Genomic DNA, 14461 nt, shown 5'->3' on the forward strand with positions numbered 1-14461 from the left:
CAATATCTGTGGAGCTGCCTCCAAAAAGGTTTTTGTTTATTTTGAAATTGGTGCTTTAGGTTAAGTTTATATAACACTTTATTTATTTATTTATTTATTTATTTTTTAAAGACGATTTCGGAATCTTTTTTTTGCATTTTCTGATTACTTTTTCGTGTGATTTTTGGAGCAGACCTACAACAAATTCACTTGGAAAAAAGTTTGGAGAACTTATACTTAAAGCAGTTTTTTTTTTTAAATTTATTATTTTTTTTTATTTTAGGCAAAATAGTCCTAAACATTCACCTTGAACAATGGACTATTCTCATCATGTGCAGTAATAGGGGAAGTTATTATCTGTACTTAGCCCTGGTCTGAAAATCTTTGAAATGCAAAAACCCTTGTACAGGTCCTTCTCAAAAAATTAGCATATAGTGTTAAATTTCATTATTTACCATAATGTAATGATTACAATTAAACTTTCATATATTATAGATTCATTATCCACCAACTGAAATTTGTCAGGTCTTTTATTGTTTTAATACTGATGATTTTGGCATACAACTCCTGATAACCCAAAAAACCTGTCTCAATAAATTAGCATATCAAGAAAAGGTTCTCTAAACGACCTATTACCCTAATCTTCTGAATCAACTAATTAACTCTAAACACATGCAAAAGATACCTGAGGCTTTTAAAAACTCCCTGCCTGGTTCATTAAGGTACCGTCACATTAAGCGACGCTGCAGCGATAGCGACAGCGATGCCGATCGCTGCAGCGTCGCTGTTTGGTCGCTGGAGAGCTGTCACACAGACCGCTCTCCAGCGACCAACGATGCCGAGGTCCCCGGGTAACCAGGGTAAGCATCGGGTTGCTAAGCGCAGGGCCGCGCTTAGTAACCCGATGTTTACCCTGGTTACCAGCGTAAAAGTTAAAAAAACAAACAGTACATACTCACCAGCGCGTCCCCCAGCCTCTGCTTCCTGACACTGACTGAGCTCCGGCCCTAACAGCACAGCGGTGACGTCACCGCTGTGCTTTCACTTTCAGTTTAGGGCCGGCGCTCAGTCAGTGTCAGGAAGCAGAGGCTGGGGGACGCGCTGGTGAGTATGTGCTGTTTGTTTTTTTAACTTTTACGCTGGTAACCAGGGTAAACATCGGGTTACTAAGCGCGGCCCTGCGCTTAGTAACCCGATGTTTACCCTGGTTACCAGTGTAAAATATCGCTGGTATCCTTGCTTTTGCTGTCAAACACGGCGATACACGGCGACCTAGCGACCAAATAAAGTGCAGACCTTCTAGCAGCGACCAGCAATTTCACAGCGGGATCCAGATCGCTGCTGCGTGTCAAATACAGCGATATCGCTATCCAGGTCGCTGCAACGTCACGGATCGCTGGCGATATCGCCTAGTGTGACGGTACCTTTACTCAAAACCCCCATCATGGGTAAGACTAGCGACCTGACAGATGTCAAGAAGGCCATCATTGACACCCTCAAGCAAGAGGGTAAGACCCAGAAAGAAATTTCTCAACAAATAGGCTGTTCCCAGAGTGCTGTATCAAGGCACCTCAATGGTAAGTCTGTTGGAAGGAAACAATGTGGCAGAAAACGCTGTACAACGAGAAGAGGTGACCGGACCCTGAGGAAGATTGTGGAGAAGGACCGATTCCAGACCTTGGGGAACCTGAGGAAGCAGTGGACTGAGTCTGGTGTGGAAACATCCAGAGCCACCGTGCACAGGCGTGTGCAGGAAATGGGCTACAGGTGCCGCATTCCCCAGGTAAAGCCACTTTTGAACCATAAACAGCGGCAGAAGCGCCTGACCTGGGCTACAGAGAAGCAGCACTGGACTGTTGCTAAGTGGTCCCAAGTACTTTTTTCTGATGAAAGCAAATTTTGCATGTCATTCGGAAATCAAGGTGCCAGAGTCTGGAGGAAGACTGGGGAGAAGGAAATGCCAAAATGCCTGAAGTCCAGTGTCAAGTACCCAGTCAGTGATGGTGTGGGGTGCCATGTCAGCTGCTGGTGTTGGTCCACTGTGTTTCATCAAGGGCAGGGTCAATGCAGCTAGCTATCAGGAGATTTTGGAGCACTTCATGCTTCCTGGCACCTGCTCACAGTGCCAAAACCACTGGTAAATGGTTTACTGACAATGGTATTACTGTGCTCAATTGGCCTGCCAACTCTCCTGACCTGAACCCCATAGAGAATCTGTGGGATATTGTGAAGAGAAAGTTGAGAGACGCAAGACCCAACACTCTGGATGAGCTTAAGGCCGCTATTGAAGCATCCTGGGCCTCCATAACATCTCAGCAGTGTCACAGGCTGATTGCCTCCATGCCACGCCGCATTGAAGCAGTCATTTCTGCCAAAGGATTCCCGACCAAGTATTGAGTGCATAACTGAACATTATTATTTGATGGTTTTTTTGTTTGTTATTAAAAAACACTTTTATTTGATTGGACGGTTGAAATATGCTAATTTATTGAGACAGGTTTTTTGGGTTATCAGGAGTTGTAGCCAAAATCATCAGTATTAAAACAATAAAAGACCCTGACAAATTTCAGTTGGTGGATAATGAATCTATAATATATGAAAGTTTAATTGTAATCATTACATTATGGTAAATAAAGAAATTTAACACTATATGCTAATTTTTTGAGAAGGACCTGTATATGCAGCATTTCTCTGAGACTTTTGGAGTTTCCATTGCATGGCTTATTTTCCATTTGTACCGATTCTTTAATAGAGGTGAGTTCACCATTCAGGTGGGGATGATGTCGCATTCTCCTCTACCATCACAAAGAGTTTTTCTTTCTGTAGGACCTGGCGTGTTTGGGCATTACTCGCGGCACAATGGGTGCAGTGTAATGCTTCATTTCTCCAGTGGCGGTGCTGCCAGGAAATTGCACATTAGTGCCGATCATCCTCCAAGATCACACCTGATCTCTGGGGGTTCCAGCCACAAGAACTGCTCTGATCATTTTATAGTCAGGGGACCATTACCAAAAAGGGGCAGATCCCAAGCTACCGTACTTTTGTCTAAGAGCTGTTTGTGTAAATTAATTTTTAATATTTATAATATTTGTACATGGCACAGTTAAAGTTTATGCAAATCCCTTATCTATGCAAATCTCTTCCTTTTATGGGCTGTCCTGACAACGACTGCACTTCTTTTAGTGTGAATTTGATTATGCAAATTTTAGTGATGGGTTCGTTTGGCACATGACTCATTTGTGGTGTTTTTGGGTGTATAACGTAGAACGAAGGGTTAAGCATGCTAACCAACAGATCCTAGGGGTTTAGGGTATGTGCACATATTGCGGATTTCCTGCAGATCTGCAGCGTTTTTTGCCGTGCAGAAACGCTGCAGATCCGCAAGTGATTTACAGTACAATGTAAATCAATAGGAAAAAAAAATGATGTGCTAATGGTGCGGAAAATTCTGTGCGGAAATGCTGAGGATTAAAAGAAGTAGCATGTCACTTCTTTTTTTGCGGATCTGCAGCGTTTTTGTACCCATTCCATTATAGAAATCCGCAAGGGTCAAAAACGCAGTAAATCCGCACAAAAAAAGTGTCAAATCTGCACCTGCGTTTTCTGCCAAGAGATGCAGAATCCACACCAAAAATTCCTAAGCCTAATCCACAACGTGTGCACATGGCCTTAGAGACAGGACCTCCGATGTGTTAGATGTAATAAATTGTGATTTCTTGCATTATTCCTATTATTAGCTCGTGGGGTTGCATCAGCTGCCGTATATATCTTTTACTTTTTTCGCATACGCTGACAATTCCAAACTGCAACAAAAATCTGCCAGTCATGAAATTCAATATTTGAAATGTACGTTTTACCATTTATTTCCCCACCACCACCATTTTTTTATTTATGTGTTTTTAATTGCTATGACGGTCACTCTATAGAAAAAAATTACCTTAATCCCAGACCTGCAATGTGAATAAATCAGAAGACACTGCGGGGCTGGGATTCACAGGCAGGGCGGCCGCACAGGCGCAGCCAGCTAGACTGCATATGAGGACAGACGGGCAGCGCTCACTGCGCCTGCACCAGGCAGGAAAAAAAGAGCGCAAGCGCCGCCTCATTTCCAAACAGCGCTGAGGAGGCGGCGCCAAGAAGACTTGAGTGACGGCTGTGTGGCGTCTGCAGCAGGGGGGGAAAGGCCTGCCTCCAGGACTGAAGAAAGGGTATTTAGGACAAATTACAAAACTGATTATTTCGGCAGTTACAGCACCCAGAACTAAAAGAGCCACCTTGTCAGAATGCAGCATTACTGCTGCACAAGGTGGCTCTTTTAGTTAAAAACGCTTGGGGGGGGGGTGACAGGTTCCCATTAAGAAAAATAAATAAATATTTTTATATTGGGAAGAGGGAAGTGATTCCAACTTTTCTATAGTAAATGGCAAAAAAAAGCTATTATTGCAAAAAATGATAAAAAATAAAAATTTCTTCTGAAGCCCATCCTATTGGGAGTACAAAGATGGCAGTGATAGAGGCCTTCAGGAGGGCCTCTGGCTGTCATGTTAACCTGTTTGGTACCTTGTGATCTACACTGTGTTCCAAATTATTATGCAAATAATATTTCCTCATATTTTCTCTAAATTACCTATCTGAATTGCAGTCATTGTTATTTTCCAGTCATCTACTATTCTAGTATAATTGCAATGTTTTGGAACAAACTGCCTATGAAAACAGTATCTTTAAAAAAAAGAAAAAAAAAAAAAAAAAAACTCATAATGCATGTTCCAAATTATTATGCACAAGAGTTTTTAACCTTTTTTTTTATTTTGAACAAAAAAATGGTGAATTGTGAAGTTCTAAGCATTATCAGCTTATTACAAAATGAAATCCAACAGTTTTCAAGTGAAAACTTTATTCTAGGTGATGTTACATTTGCACATAGGACCCCTTGTTCGAAAGAAGCTTCTGAACTCTCTCGTCCATTGAATTTGTCCGTTTTTGGATGGTTTCTGCTCCAATTGTTTTGCATGTGGACAGAATCCCCTCCCAGAGCTGTTGCTTAGATGTGAACTGCCTCCCGCCATCATAGACACTCCTTTTGATGATGCTCCAGAGGTTCTCCATGGGGTTGAGGTCAGGGGAAGATGGTGGCCACACCATAAGTTTGTCCTCTTTTATGCCCATAGCAGCCAGAGATGCAGATGTGTTTTTTGCAGCATGAGATGGTGCATTATCATGCATGAAAATGATCTTGCTGCGGAAAGCACGGTTCTTCCTCTTGAACCATGGCAGGAAGTGTTGTTTTAGAAACTCCACATAGATTATGGAGTTCATCTTTACCCCTTCAGGGATCATAAAGGGGCCAACAATCTCTCTCCCCATGATTCCAGCCCAAAACATTACTCCACCTCCTCCTTGTTGGCGCCTTAGCCGTGTTTTCATGGGGTGTCCATCAACCAGCCTTCCTCCACTCCATCCATCTGGACCATCGAGCGTTGCACGGTACTCATCGGTGAACAAAACAGTTTAGAAGTCAGTCTTCATGTATCGTTTAGCCCACTGGAGCCTTTTCTGCTTGTGTGCAGTGGATAGAGGTGGTCGACAGGATGGCTTACGCACAGCTGCAAACCTCTGAAGGACCCTGCATCTTGTTGTTCTGGGGACGTTGGAGGCACCAGCAGCTTCAAAAACTTGTCTGCTGCTATGACCAGGCATTTTTGCAGCTGCTCTTTTAACCTTACGCAATTGCCTGTTGGAAAGAGTCCTCAATTTTTCCTTATCAGCACGCACACGTGTGTGCTGGGAATCAGCTACATACTTCTTGATTGTGCGATGATCACGATGAAGTGTCTTGGCAATGTTGATTGTGGTCATGCCTTGACCTAAATACTCCACAATTTGTTGCTTCTCAGCAGCCGACACATCCTTTTTCTTTCCCATTTTGGCAAAAAATGTAGGCTGCTTAATAATGTGGAACAGCCTTCTTAAGTAGTCTTGCCTTTATTTGGACACACCTGCCAAACTAATGTGCACAGGTATCTGCAATTGCTTTCAGTGATATAAAGAGCCCTGACACACATCACCAGCAATGAGTTTAAATGACAAACAAAAAAATTCTAACCTTATCACTCCTAAACTCTGTGCATAATAATTTGGAACACAGTGTAGTACATATTCTTGATGGAAATTTTCAATACCGCTGTCTGAAGTTGTTAGTGACAGCCAGAGGCCCTCCGAAGGCCTCTGTCACCACCATCTTTGTACTCCATTATACACTTGCCATGTATGAGCGGGCTCATGGTGTGTGAATTACATCATAGCTCAGGAGGGGATCAATGTGATTACCGCGTGGCCACTCCCTTACTTGCAGTTTTGACACATTCATGTGTGAATACCTTCTGTGGTTTAAATAAAATACTGCCTGGGGCTTAGGATGACTGCTCTTGGCCCCCGTCTTTGGGACGCTGACTGCCCTTGACTCTCCTCTTTGGGACGCTGAATGCTCTTGGCCCCCGTCTTTGGGAGACTGGCTGCTCTTGGCTCCCGTCTTTGGGAGGCTGGCTGCTCTTGGCCCCCGTCTTTGGGAGGCTGGCTGCTCTTGGCCCCCGTCTTTGGGATGCTGACTGCTCTTGGCCCCCGTCTTTGGGAGGCTGGCTGCTCTTGGCTACCGTCTTTGGGACGCCGAATGACTGCTCTCGGCTCTCGTCTTTGGGAGGCTGGCTGCTCTCTGCTCTCGTCTTTGGGAGGCTGGCTGCTCTCGGCTCTCGTCTTTGGGAGGCTGGCTGCTCTTGGCTGCCGTATTTGGGAGGCTGGCTGCTCTTGGCTACCGTCTTTGGGACGCTGAATGACTGCTCTTGGCTCTCGTCTTTGGGAAGTTGGCTGCTCTTGGCTCTCGTCTTTGGGAAGTTGGCTGCTCTTGGCTCTCTTCTTTGGGAAGTTGGCTGCTCTTGGCTCTCGTCTTTGGGAAGTTGGCTGCTCTTGGCTCTCGTCTTTGGGAAGTTGGCTGCTCTTTGCTCTCGTCTTTGGGAAGTTGGCTGCTCTTGGCTCTCGTCTTTGGGAGGCTGGCTACTCTTGGCTCCCGTATTTGGGAGGCTGTCACATACATTATTACTATTGGAGATTTGATTGCTATTTAGAAGTAATTGTGTGTCTCTAGGTAGTAAAGATGCCAATTTCTGTGGTCTAATGTTAGGTTATATTGAAGGTTGAAAATTCTGCAGCTAAAAATCAGTTTTCTTCACCTTATTTATTCATGCGTGAAAATCTGACTTTTTTTTTATTTTGGTGTGAGGCCTTAGAGACTGTGCAGGGTTTGTACTCTGACCATAGAGACGCACAGGTCTGCATAGGAGCTGTGTACACATATCAGAATGAAGAATCGTGACTGTTTGCAGAGTTGCCTCATGATTTTTATTCTCTTTTTATGTCGTGACATTCTGGGTTCAGAAATGTGTATGATAAATGGTTGACTCATGGACAATAGCTAATTATTATTTTTTTTTTTTCTCTTTTAGATTTTGCAGACAGAGCTTGCTACTGGATTTATGCCGAGGCAGAAATGAACAGGATTTAATCAGGTTTGCAACATCGGTTGCAGGCGTTCAGCAGAAGAGATGTTCTGTAAGTAAAATGAGCAAACAAAAAAACATAGTATATGAGTCAGCCATAACATCAAAACCACTTGCCAATATTGTTTAGGTCCTCCTAAATCCCCCCCCCCCAAAAAAAAAAAAAACAACAACCCATCTTTGGCTGTTATTCAGCTGGTACCCAAAAGTAAAATCTGTGATTAGTACTAGGTCAGATTGCAACACTTTAACCCTTTAAATGGTGCTGTCAAACGTAACAGCAGTATTTCAAAGGCTACCAATATGGCAGCCATCAGTCCGAAGCCCATTATATTCCCTTGCAATTCCATCATAAAGGCCTTGTTTGTCAGTATTTCTACAGCTCATCCTGTAAAAAAACCAAACAAGCAAAAAACAAGAACTTGTAAGACGATGTCAGTGGAGAAATCAAAAGAAAAAGTTATAGATCCTGGAAGAAAGGGAGGGAAAAAAAATAAACGAGAAACAAAAAATTGCCTTTTTTTTATTAAGGGGTTAAAAACTATTTGAAACTGGTTTCTGTCCTGGGCCAGGGCCTTTGTGTTAGTTGGGTGCAATCTTGTGGACTACAGCTGTCACTTTGGTCACCGGCTGCTCTGAGACCGGGTCCCCTGATCTTCATGCATGTTTTATTCTGCGTCTGCTAAAATAGCTTCCTAAAAGTTTGTGATTCTGCACTGCAGGATTAGAAATAAATTGTAAATGGTTTGCCTGTTGTTAATGGACGTACGGTTTCTGCAAAAAAGTGATAAAAAGGCATGATGTGAACCCAGCCTGAGTTTTGTATATCCCACGCTTTGGCAGGCTCAATGGGTTTAATGATTTAGAATCGGAGTACACATGGTTTGCTAGTTGTTTGTAAACGTGGAGACACACAAGTCTGCAGACGAGACTAATAATGGTAAAAAAAAAATTTGATTTTTTTGCAAAGTTGCTTAATCTCTTCTCTCTCTGGACTTTGGTAGATGTGATCCAGATAAGCCATATGACTGCTCCCTATCACTGCAGCCAGAGAGAGACAATATATGGAGTCCTAGGCCCCGATTCAGCAACACTGGCCTTTTCCCAGCAGTGTCAGTGTACTGGAGTCAGATGAACCAAATTCTCAAAAGTATAGTGCCTTTTCAATGCCTTTTGTGCCTTGGCACATAATTTCCCTGCGCCATCCAAGAAACTCCAGGAGCTGGAGTACATTTATTCCGTAGTTGCACCACTTTTCTTGGCCTCCAAATTTGACAACTTTCTTCAAGAAAAGTGGTGCAACTACGGCATAAATGTACTCCAGCTCCTCTTTTTTTTCATATGTTAATGGCGCTGGCCAGGACTGGCGGGAAAACGTCAAATGCTTCAATTTTTGCACAATTATGAGCTTTTATAAACCGTCCAGAATTGGAAAAAAAAAATCATTTGATGAATCAGCCCCATATCTACAAGTGATAAAATTCTAACTGGCTCCTTAATTTACCTACCATGTAAGCTGCCACTATGTGGGAAGGTATGGCAGAATGATTTCATCCTGGTTGGCAAAGGGACGGGCAAAGCAGCAAGCAAGTTACTGGCCTCTTTACGGATCTGATTTGGAGGCGATGCCCCTTTTTGTTTTCTTGGCTTCTGAACTTGCTAAATCCATTTGCCATCATGGCGAGGTCTCATGTATCCGTCCGTTTTTTCTTCTTTTTGAACCACAATCCCTTATATATGAATTAGTAGTAATCTGGAATTTGCCTTCTGAGGTTTTATATGTCACAGGAGATTGTTAGCAGGTGTCTTTTCTGGCACTTGTGAGAACTACAAGTCTCATGCTTTGTGCAGTTCATCATTCAGTGATATTAGATTTAAGATAAATAAATTAGTCTGTCCTCCCCTCGCCTCATTGACAGTGGCTGTTTGCTGCAATACCGAACGCAGCCTATAGACACAGGTGGCGCTGTTTTGGTTCATGTAAATAGTCTATGGTCCCTTTGTTGAAGTAATTTTCTTCGTAGTTTTGAGTATTGAGGAGCGACTGACAAAATTCCTATTTTGCAGTTTGTCCCGATCAGCCCAAGAAATTCAAATTGCATTGAACTTATTCTATGTAAATGAAATGTGCGTTTTTGTGCTCTGGGGTCTCTCCAAACCACAGAGCGTAATAATCCCAAGGGTTATTAAACAAAAGTGTGTACTCCCCACACGGTTTTCCACGGACTCCCTCCGCACCTGCGGTAAGCAAGCCTCGAGCAATGCACGTCTTGACATGGCGGAGGACCTGGAGCTGCAGCCGCAGGACTGATGAGCATTGACGTGAGTATACTTTTTTTTTCTGGTCGTCTACAATCTGCCAGTATGGCGTCCAGATAAGATGCTGAATTAACACCTAAGTGAATGACAAATAATTTGGATTCCGACAAATCCTTTTAGGAGGCGACCTCTGAAAATTTTTAAAAAAATAACCTTTATTTAAACCGATTATTAAAAAAACTTATACGTGCACTTAGGTACCATCACCAAACCACTAACATACAACAGGAAAGGCCAGGACGATGCCAAACCCTATACTCACTGAATGTACCCTACCTGCCTGCGGAGGTTGGCACCCTATGTCCTGCGCAGTGGCGCCCCCGCTCCTCGTCGGCTCTCCCTACTACCCCTATTGAAGCCCTACTGGGATAAGGGATAGAAATGCTCATGCGCACAGTGCTCAACGAGGAATAATTTCAATCGATATAGATAATCGGAGAGATCTGTATCACTATTTAACTTAAGACTAGTAATATCACCAATTATCAGCAATTATTTATAGACGTGAAGTCGTTCTGTATATAATGTGATATCGGCTGCGGTTACTGCTGTGGTCTCCGCTCCGAGATTGTCAATAAAATGTATAATATTAGATTAGCACAGGAACACTGATATCTCTGCGCTGTGCACCATGCAACGTGGTACTGTCATAAGATGCCACCAGTCTGTTGGTGGAATATTTGGGAGGGAAGAAACGTGCAGTTGTATAACTGAAAATGGAAACATTTAGGAAACACAACAACTCGGTCACAAAGTGAAGACCTTGTAACGTTACATAACGGAGTCACCGACCGCTGAGGGGCAGAGGGCAGAAAAGTCACCAACGCTCTGCTGACCCCATGACTGCAGAGTCCTGGCCTCCTCTGGTATAACTTTAGCATAATCATTGCGCCCCTGTCAGGAGCTTCGTGCCCGTACATCACCAAGCACAATGCCAAGCGTCGGATGGAGTAGTGTAAAGCCGCCACCACTGGACTCTGGAGGGAAACGATTCTGCCATTAAACTCTATTAGGATCCATGAAACACTGATAAGGTTTCTGTTTGCATCCGTGTCTCACGGATTTGTTGCTTGGTGATAAATTTGAATAAGTTTTTTTAAAATTTTTCTGGAGGTTTATTTTTTGGCTTGGAAAGAAAGACTCTCCTTCAGTGAAAAAAACCCCCTGAATTAACTTGTATGACATCAGGGGGGTAAAAAATGGTCAGTTTCTTACAGATTTGTGGTTGTAACTTGCAGACCATTAGGTTAGCTGTCACTTAATCTCTAGCTGCTGGCTTTTTGTGCTTGATGAATGACACACAAAGAACTTTTTGGCAAAATTGCACACGGATTATATCAAATTGCCCTTCATCTGCGAAAGCTGTGGATGCAGCGATGGATTTGTGTTCAGGACATCACCTGCAATTGCTGCACAACGGCAGTAAACTTGCTTTGCTGTGCGATTTACTGCTACTGCTCTTCTTCATGGAAACTTGGACAATTATTACTCCGATCAGAGGGAGGTTGTGTTTAGGATTATGTTTTAAAGACATTTGATGAAGAAAAAAAAAAAACAAATTTGGAGGCAGAGTGTTGGTAAATCGTGAAGGGGTTATTCCTAGCATTGAAAGAATCAAAAGATTTTACTTTAAAGTATCCAAACAATCTGAGCCCTGCAACATAGGGATACTTCTGCTTTTCAAGTAGATGTGCGATGATCTGCATCCTGGTGCACGTTTTTGTGCTACGCCGTAGTGTTCATGTTTTGTTTTTTTTTCAAAGCCCTTGTGCGACTACATCCTCGGTCGTAGAGGAGAAGGCGTTGCTGGAATTGTTTTGAAATACATGGAGGTTGATGTGCATCTCCATCGGGAAGTGATTTTTCCACTGGCACTTTGTCATATTCTGCTGCCTGTGGGAAAGTTGTATATTTGGTCTGGATCCTCTGGTTTAAAGAGTTATTCCCATTTTAGACGGCAGAATATGCCATAAATGAGACCCCACCGAGACCAGCACATGCCTTAGCTTTTTTTTTTTGAACCTCCCATTGAGGTGAATGCAAAGACACAGCACATGCGACCACCTCTTATTACAGTGGTCACGAGACGTTCTGGAGATGGGTGCGCTTCCCCCATGATGACTGCCCTTACCAAATGTCACCTTTTGGAAAATAAGCATCATGTACAAGGGCATATAATGACTTTATACAAGTGCAATATTGTATGAAGCCATGGTAATTATTATTGCTATCTATTAAAGGGCTTGTCCGTTTCTGCTCTCTTCCGCATGGGGAGGTGAGCGGTGCTGCTGATGTCACGTCTGGACAGCCCCTTTCATAGTATTTCTCTGCTTCTTTGTCATTTGTGACTGGGTGCCCTTTAAGCTCTGAAATCTTTACTAAAACCGCATTCTCTGTAAAACTTCAGAAGAAGTAAAATTAGTCACAGAAAATACCCGCGGTGGTTACACACCAGCTCTGATCTGCCTGAGAAGTGCATGAGAGATTGCAAAACACTGCAAGGAAATAAAAAAAAAAAAAAAAGTAATCCAGTCCATCATCTCGTCAAATTAAGGCAAACTAGGTGTGGGTGTTCTAGATACAGAAGCAAAAGGGGCTCGCTGGGGGAATCTGTGTCCTCTCGATTATATTTTGATTAATTATGTTCTATACATCGCTGCTGTTTTCTTCTTCTTTCCTTCTGGTAAAATGACCATGGAAAGTGATTGGCCAGAGGGTTGTCAACCTGCCTGTCTGGGGAGGTGATCAAGTCAGTTGTGCACTCGGCCAGGAGGATTTTATTCCCCCTCCAAAATAATCAATAGCTTTATAATATTACAACCTACAGTATGCAGAGGATCACGTGAGGGGGACGAAGGACATTCTTCCTTCTTTGCTCCTTTCCGATGTAAGCAAAGCTGACCTCATCTGAGATACTGAAGAGTTTGGGTTTGGGGATAACTGGATGACCCCGCTGTTTTCTGCCCCCAGGGTGAGGGCAGAGGTGAATGGAGCCATGTATAGGGGACCGGTGATCACGGCGCAAATGGCCTGATGACAGATCCTCTTTAGGTTGACAAGGTATTCTGCTCTCCCTGGGGGGAGAAGTTCAACCTACAAAAATTAGAAAAATTAGGGGAAATTTAGATTAGAGGAGTATGAAGACCAGATCTCTACACTAATGTTGTTCTTTTTTTTTCCTTTGGGGGGGGGGGGGCAGGAATGACAACTATTTTTTTTTTTCAGTTGTTGCAAGTTGGTATTTGGTGGTTTGAATTAAAAACAATAGTTCAGAGGATTATATAGCTCAGCCCATTACAGAATGACAGGCTAGTGGAATAAAAAAAAAATCTAAAATAAGCAAACAAAGCATATTTGCCTCCTGGACTGTTGATGTTCCCTGGTGATCTTGTTACATTGTTTGTCAAATGAGCGCTGCAGCCTATTAACGGCAGCTGATGGGCTGCAGCTTCACGTGAAATAAACAATGTCACAAGTCTGCCTTGGTAAGGCAGCATGTGAAGCAAAGGAGCAGCACCTGCCCGGGAGGTAAATATGCTTTTTAATTTGTCTGTGTCGAGGTGATATGCCAGATAACACCGGTAATGTGATGTTTGCATATTTATCGGTGACACATGGAATACATGTTAGAATCCTGAAGAACTGGAAATGCCATTTTTGCACCTGCTGGTGGATGGGAAGTGCTCTCCTGTAAGCTAAAATTAGTTATATACTGATGTGTTTTTTTTATTTTGTCAAAGCAGTAAAATACAATGGCATAGCAGCAATAGTATAAATCTGTCATGTTAGTGAATGGCGTTAATTCGAAACCCAAAAAGCAGTGATGTAGTTACTTTCTTCCCTCTCCCCCCAATTCCACCTTCCACATACAAAATATTGAAAACTAGCTTTGGCGGGGAGGGGTTAATGAGGAAAATTAAATATTTCAGTAGTTGGTTCCTGTGCAGATCATATAGGGTGATGCTCGCTGTACTGATAATTCCGAGATTACGGTGGTTTGTACAGCTAATCTGCCCCTATGTGGAAGCGAAGTGATGGAAATCTGTTGGAAAAATGTATCGCTGAGGATTCTATTAAACTGAAGCTACACCAATCGCCCCACTGATCTCTCACGTCTGGTCCATGACACATTTTGCCAGGGTTTCATGGTGAAAAATATGATGTGTGAATGAGCTTTGAGGCTATGTGCCCACGTTCAGGATTGTTCGCAGAATTTTCCTGATCAAAACCGGACTCCTTTCGCAGGAAATCCGCTTACGGTTTTCTCAGGTTTTTTTGCGTTTTTTCCGGAGCGTCCCAATACAATAATATAGCGGCAAATCCGCAGTTTTTCTGCAAAATTAATGAACATGCTGTGTTTTTTTCCACTATGCATTTTTTTGCGGGAAAAAAAACGCAGCATGGGCACAAAAATTGCGAAATGCATTAAAATAATGGGATGCTTAAAAAAAACGCTAAAAATCCGGAACATGGGCACATAGCCTGAGTGTCAGTCCAGACGATGCTGATATTCTTGACTTCTCATCCAGATATAGGAGACAAAATAAAGACAAAGGAACATGAGCCCGGCCGCCCGCGTATTCATTATGATAAGCAATATATGTCGATTTCAT

General features: G+C 42.9%; 1 protein-coding gene across 2 annotated transcripts in view; it reads left to right on the top strand.

Annotated features, from left to right (window-relative positions):
- Nucleotides 1-14461, top strand: part of JAK1 (Janus kinase 1) — a 100487-nt gene that overhangs the window by 58504 nt on the left and 27522 nt on the right. For both annotated transcript variants that reach the window (XM_077278214.1, XM_077278213.1), the window contains exon 2: nucleotides 7476-7581. The gene's annotated coding sequence lies outside the window, so the exon portion shown is untranslated. The remainder of the gene's footprint in view (nucleotides 1-7475; nucleotides 7582-14461) is intronic.

Source organism: Ranitomeya variabilis, chromosome 8 (genome assembly GCF_051348905.1).
Source record: "Ranitomeya variabilis isolate aRanVar5 chromosome 8, aRanVar5.hap1, whole genome shotgun sequence".
Classification (NCBI taxonomy): domain Eukaryota; kingdom Metazoa; phylum Chordata; class Amphibia; order Anura; family Dendrobatidae; genus Ranitomeya; species Ranitomeya variabilis.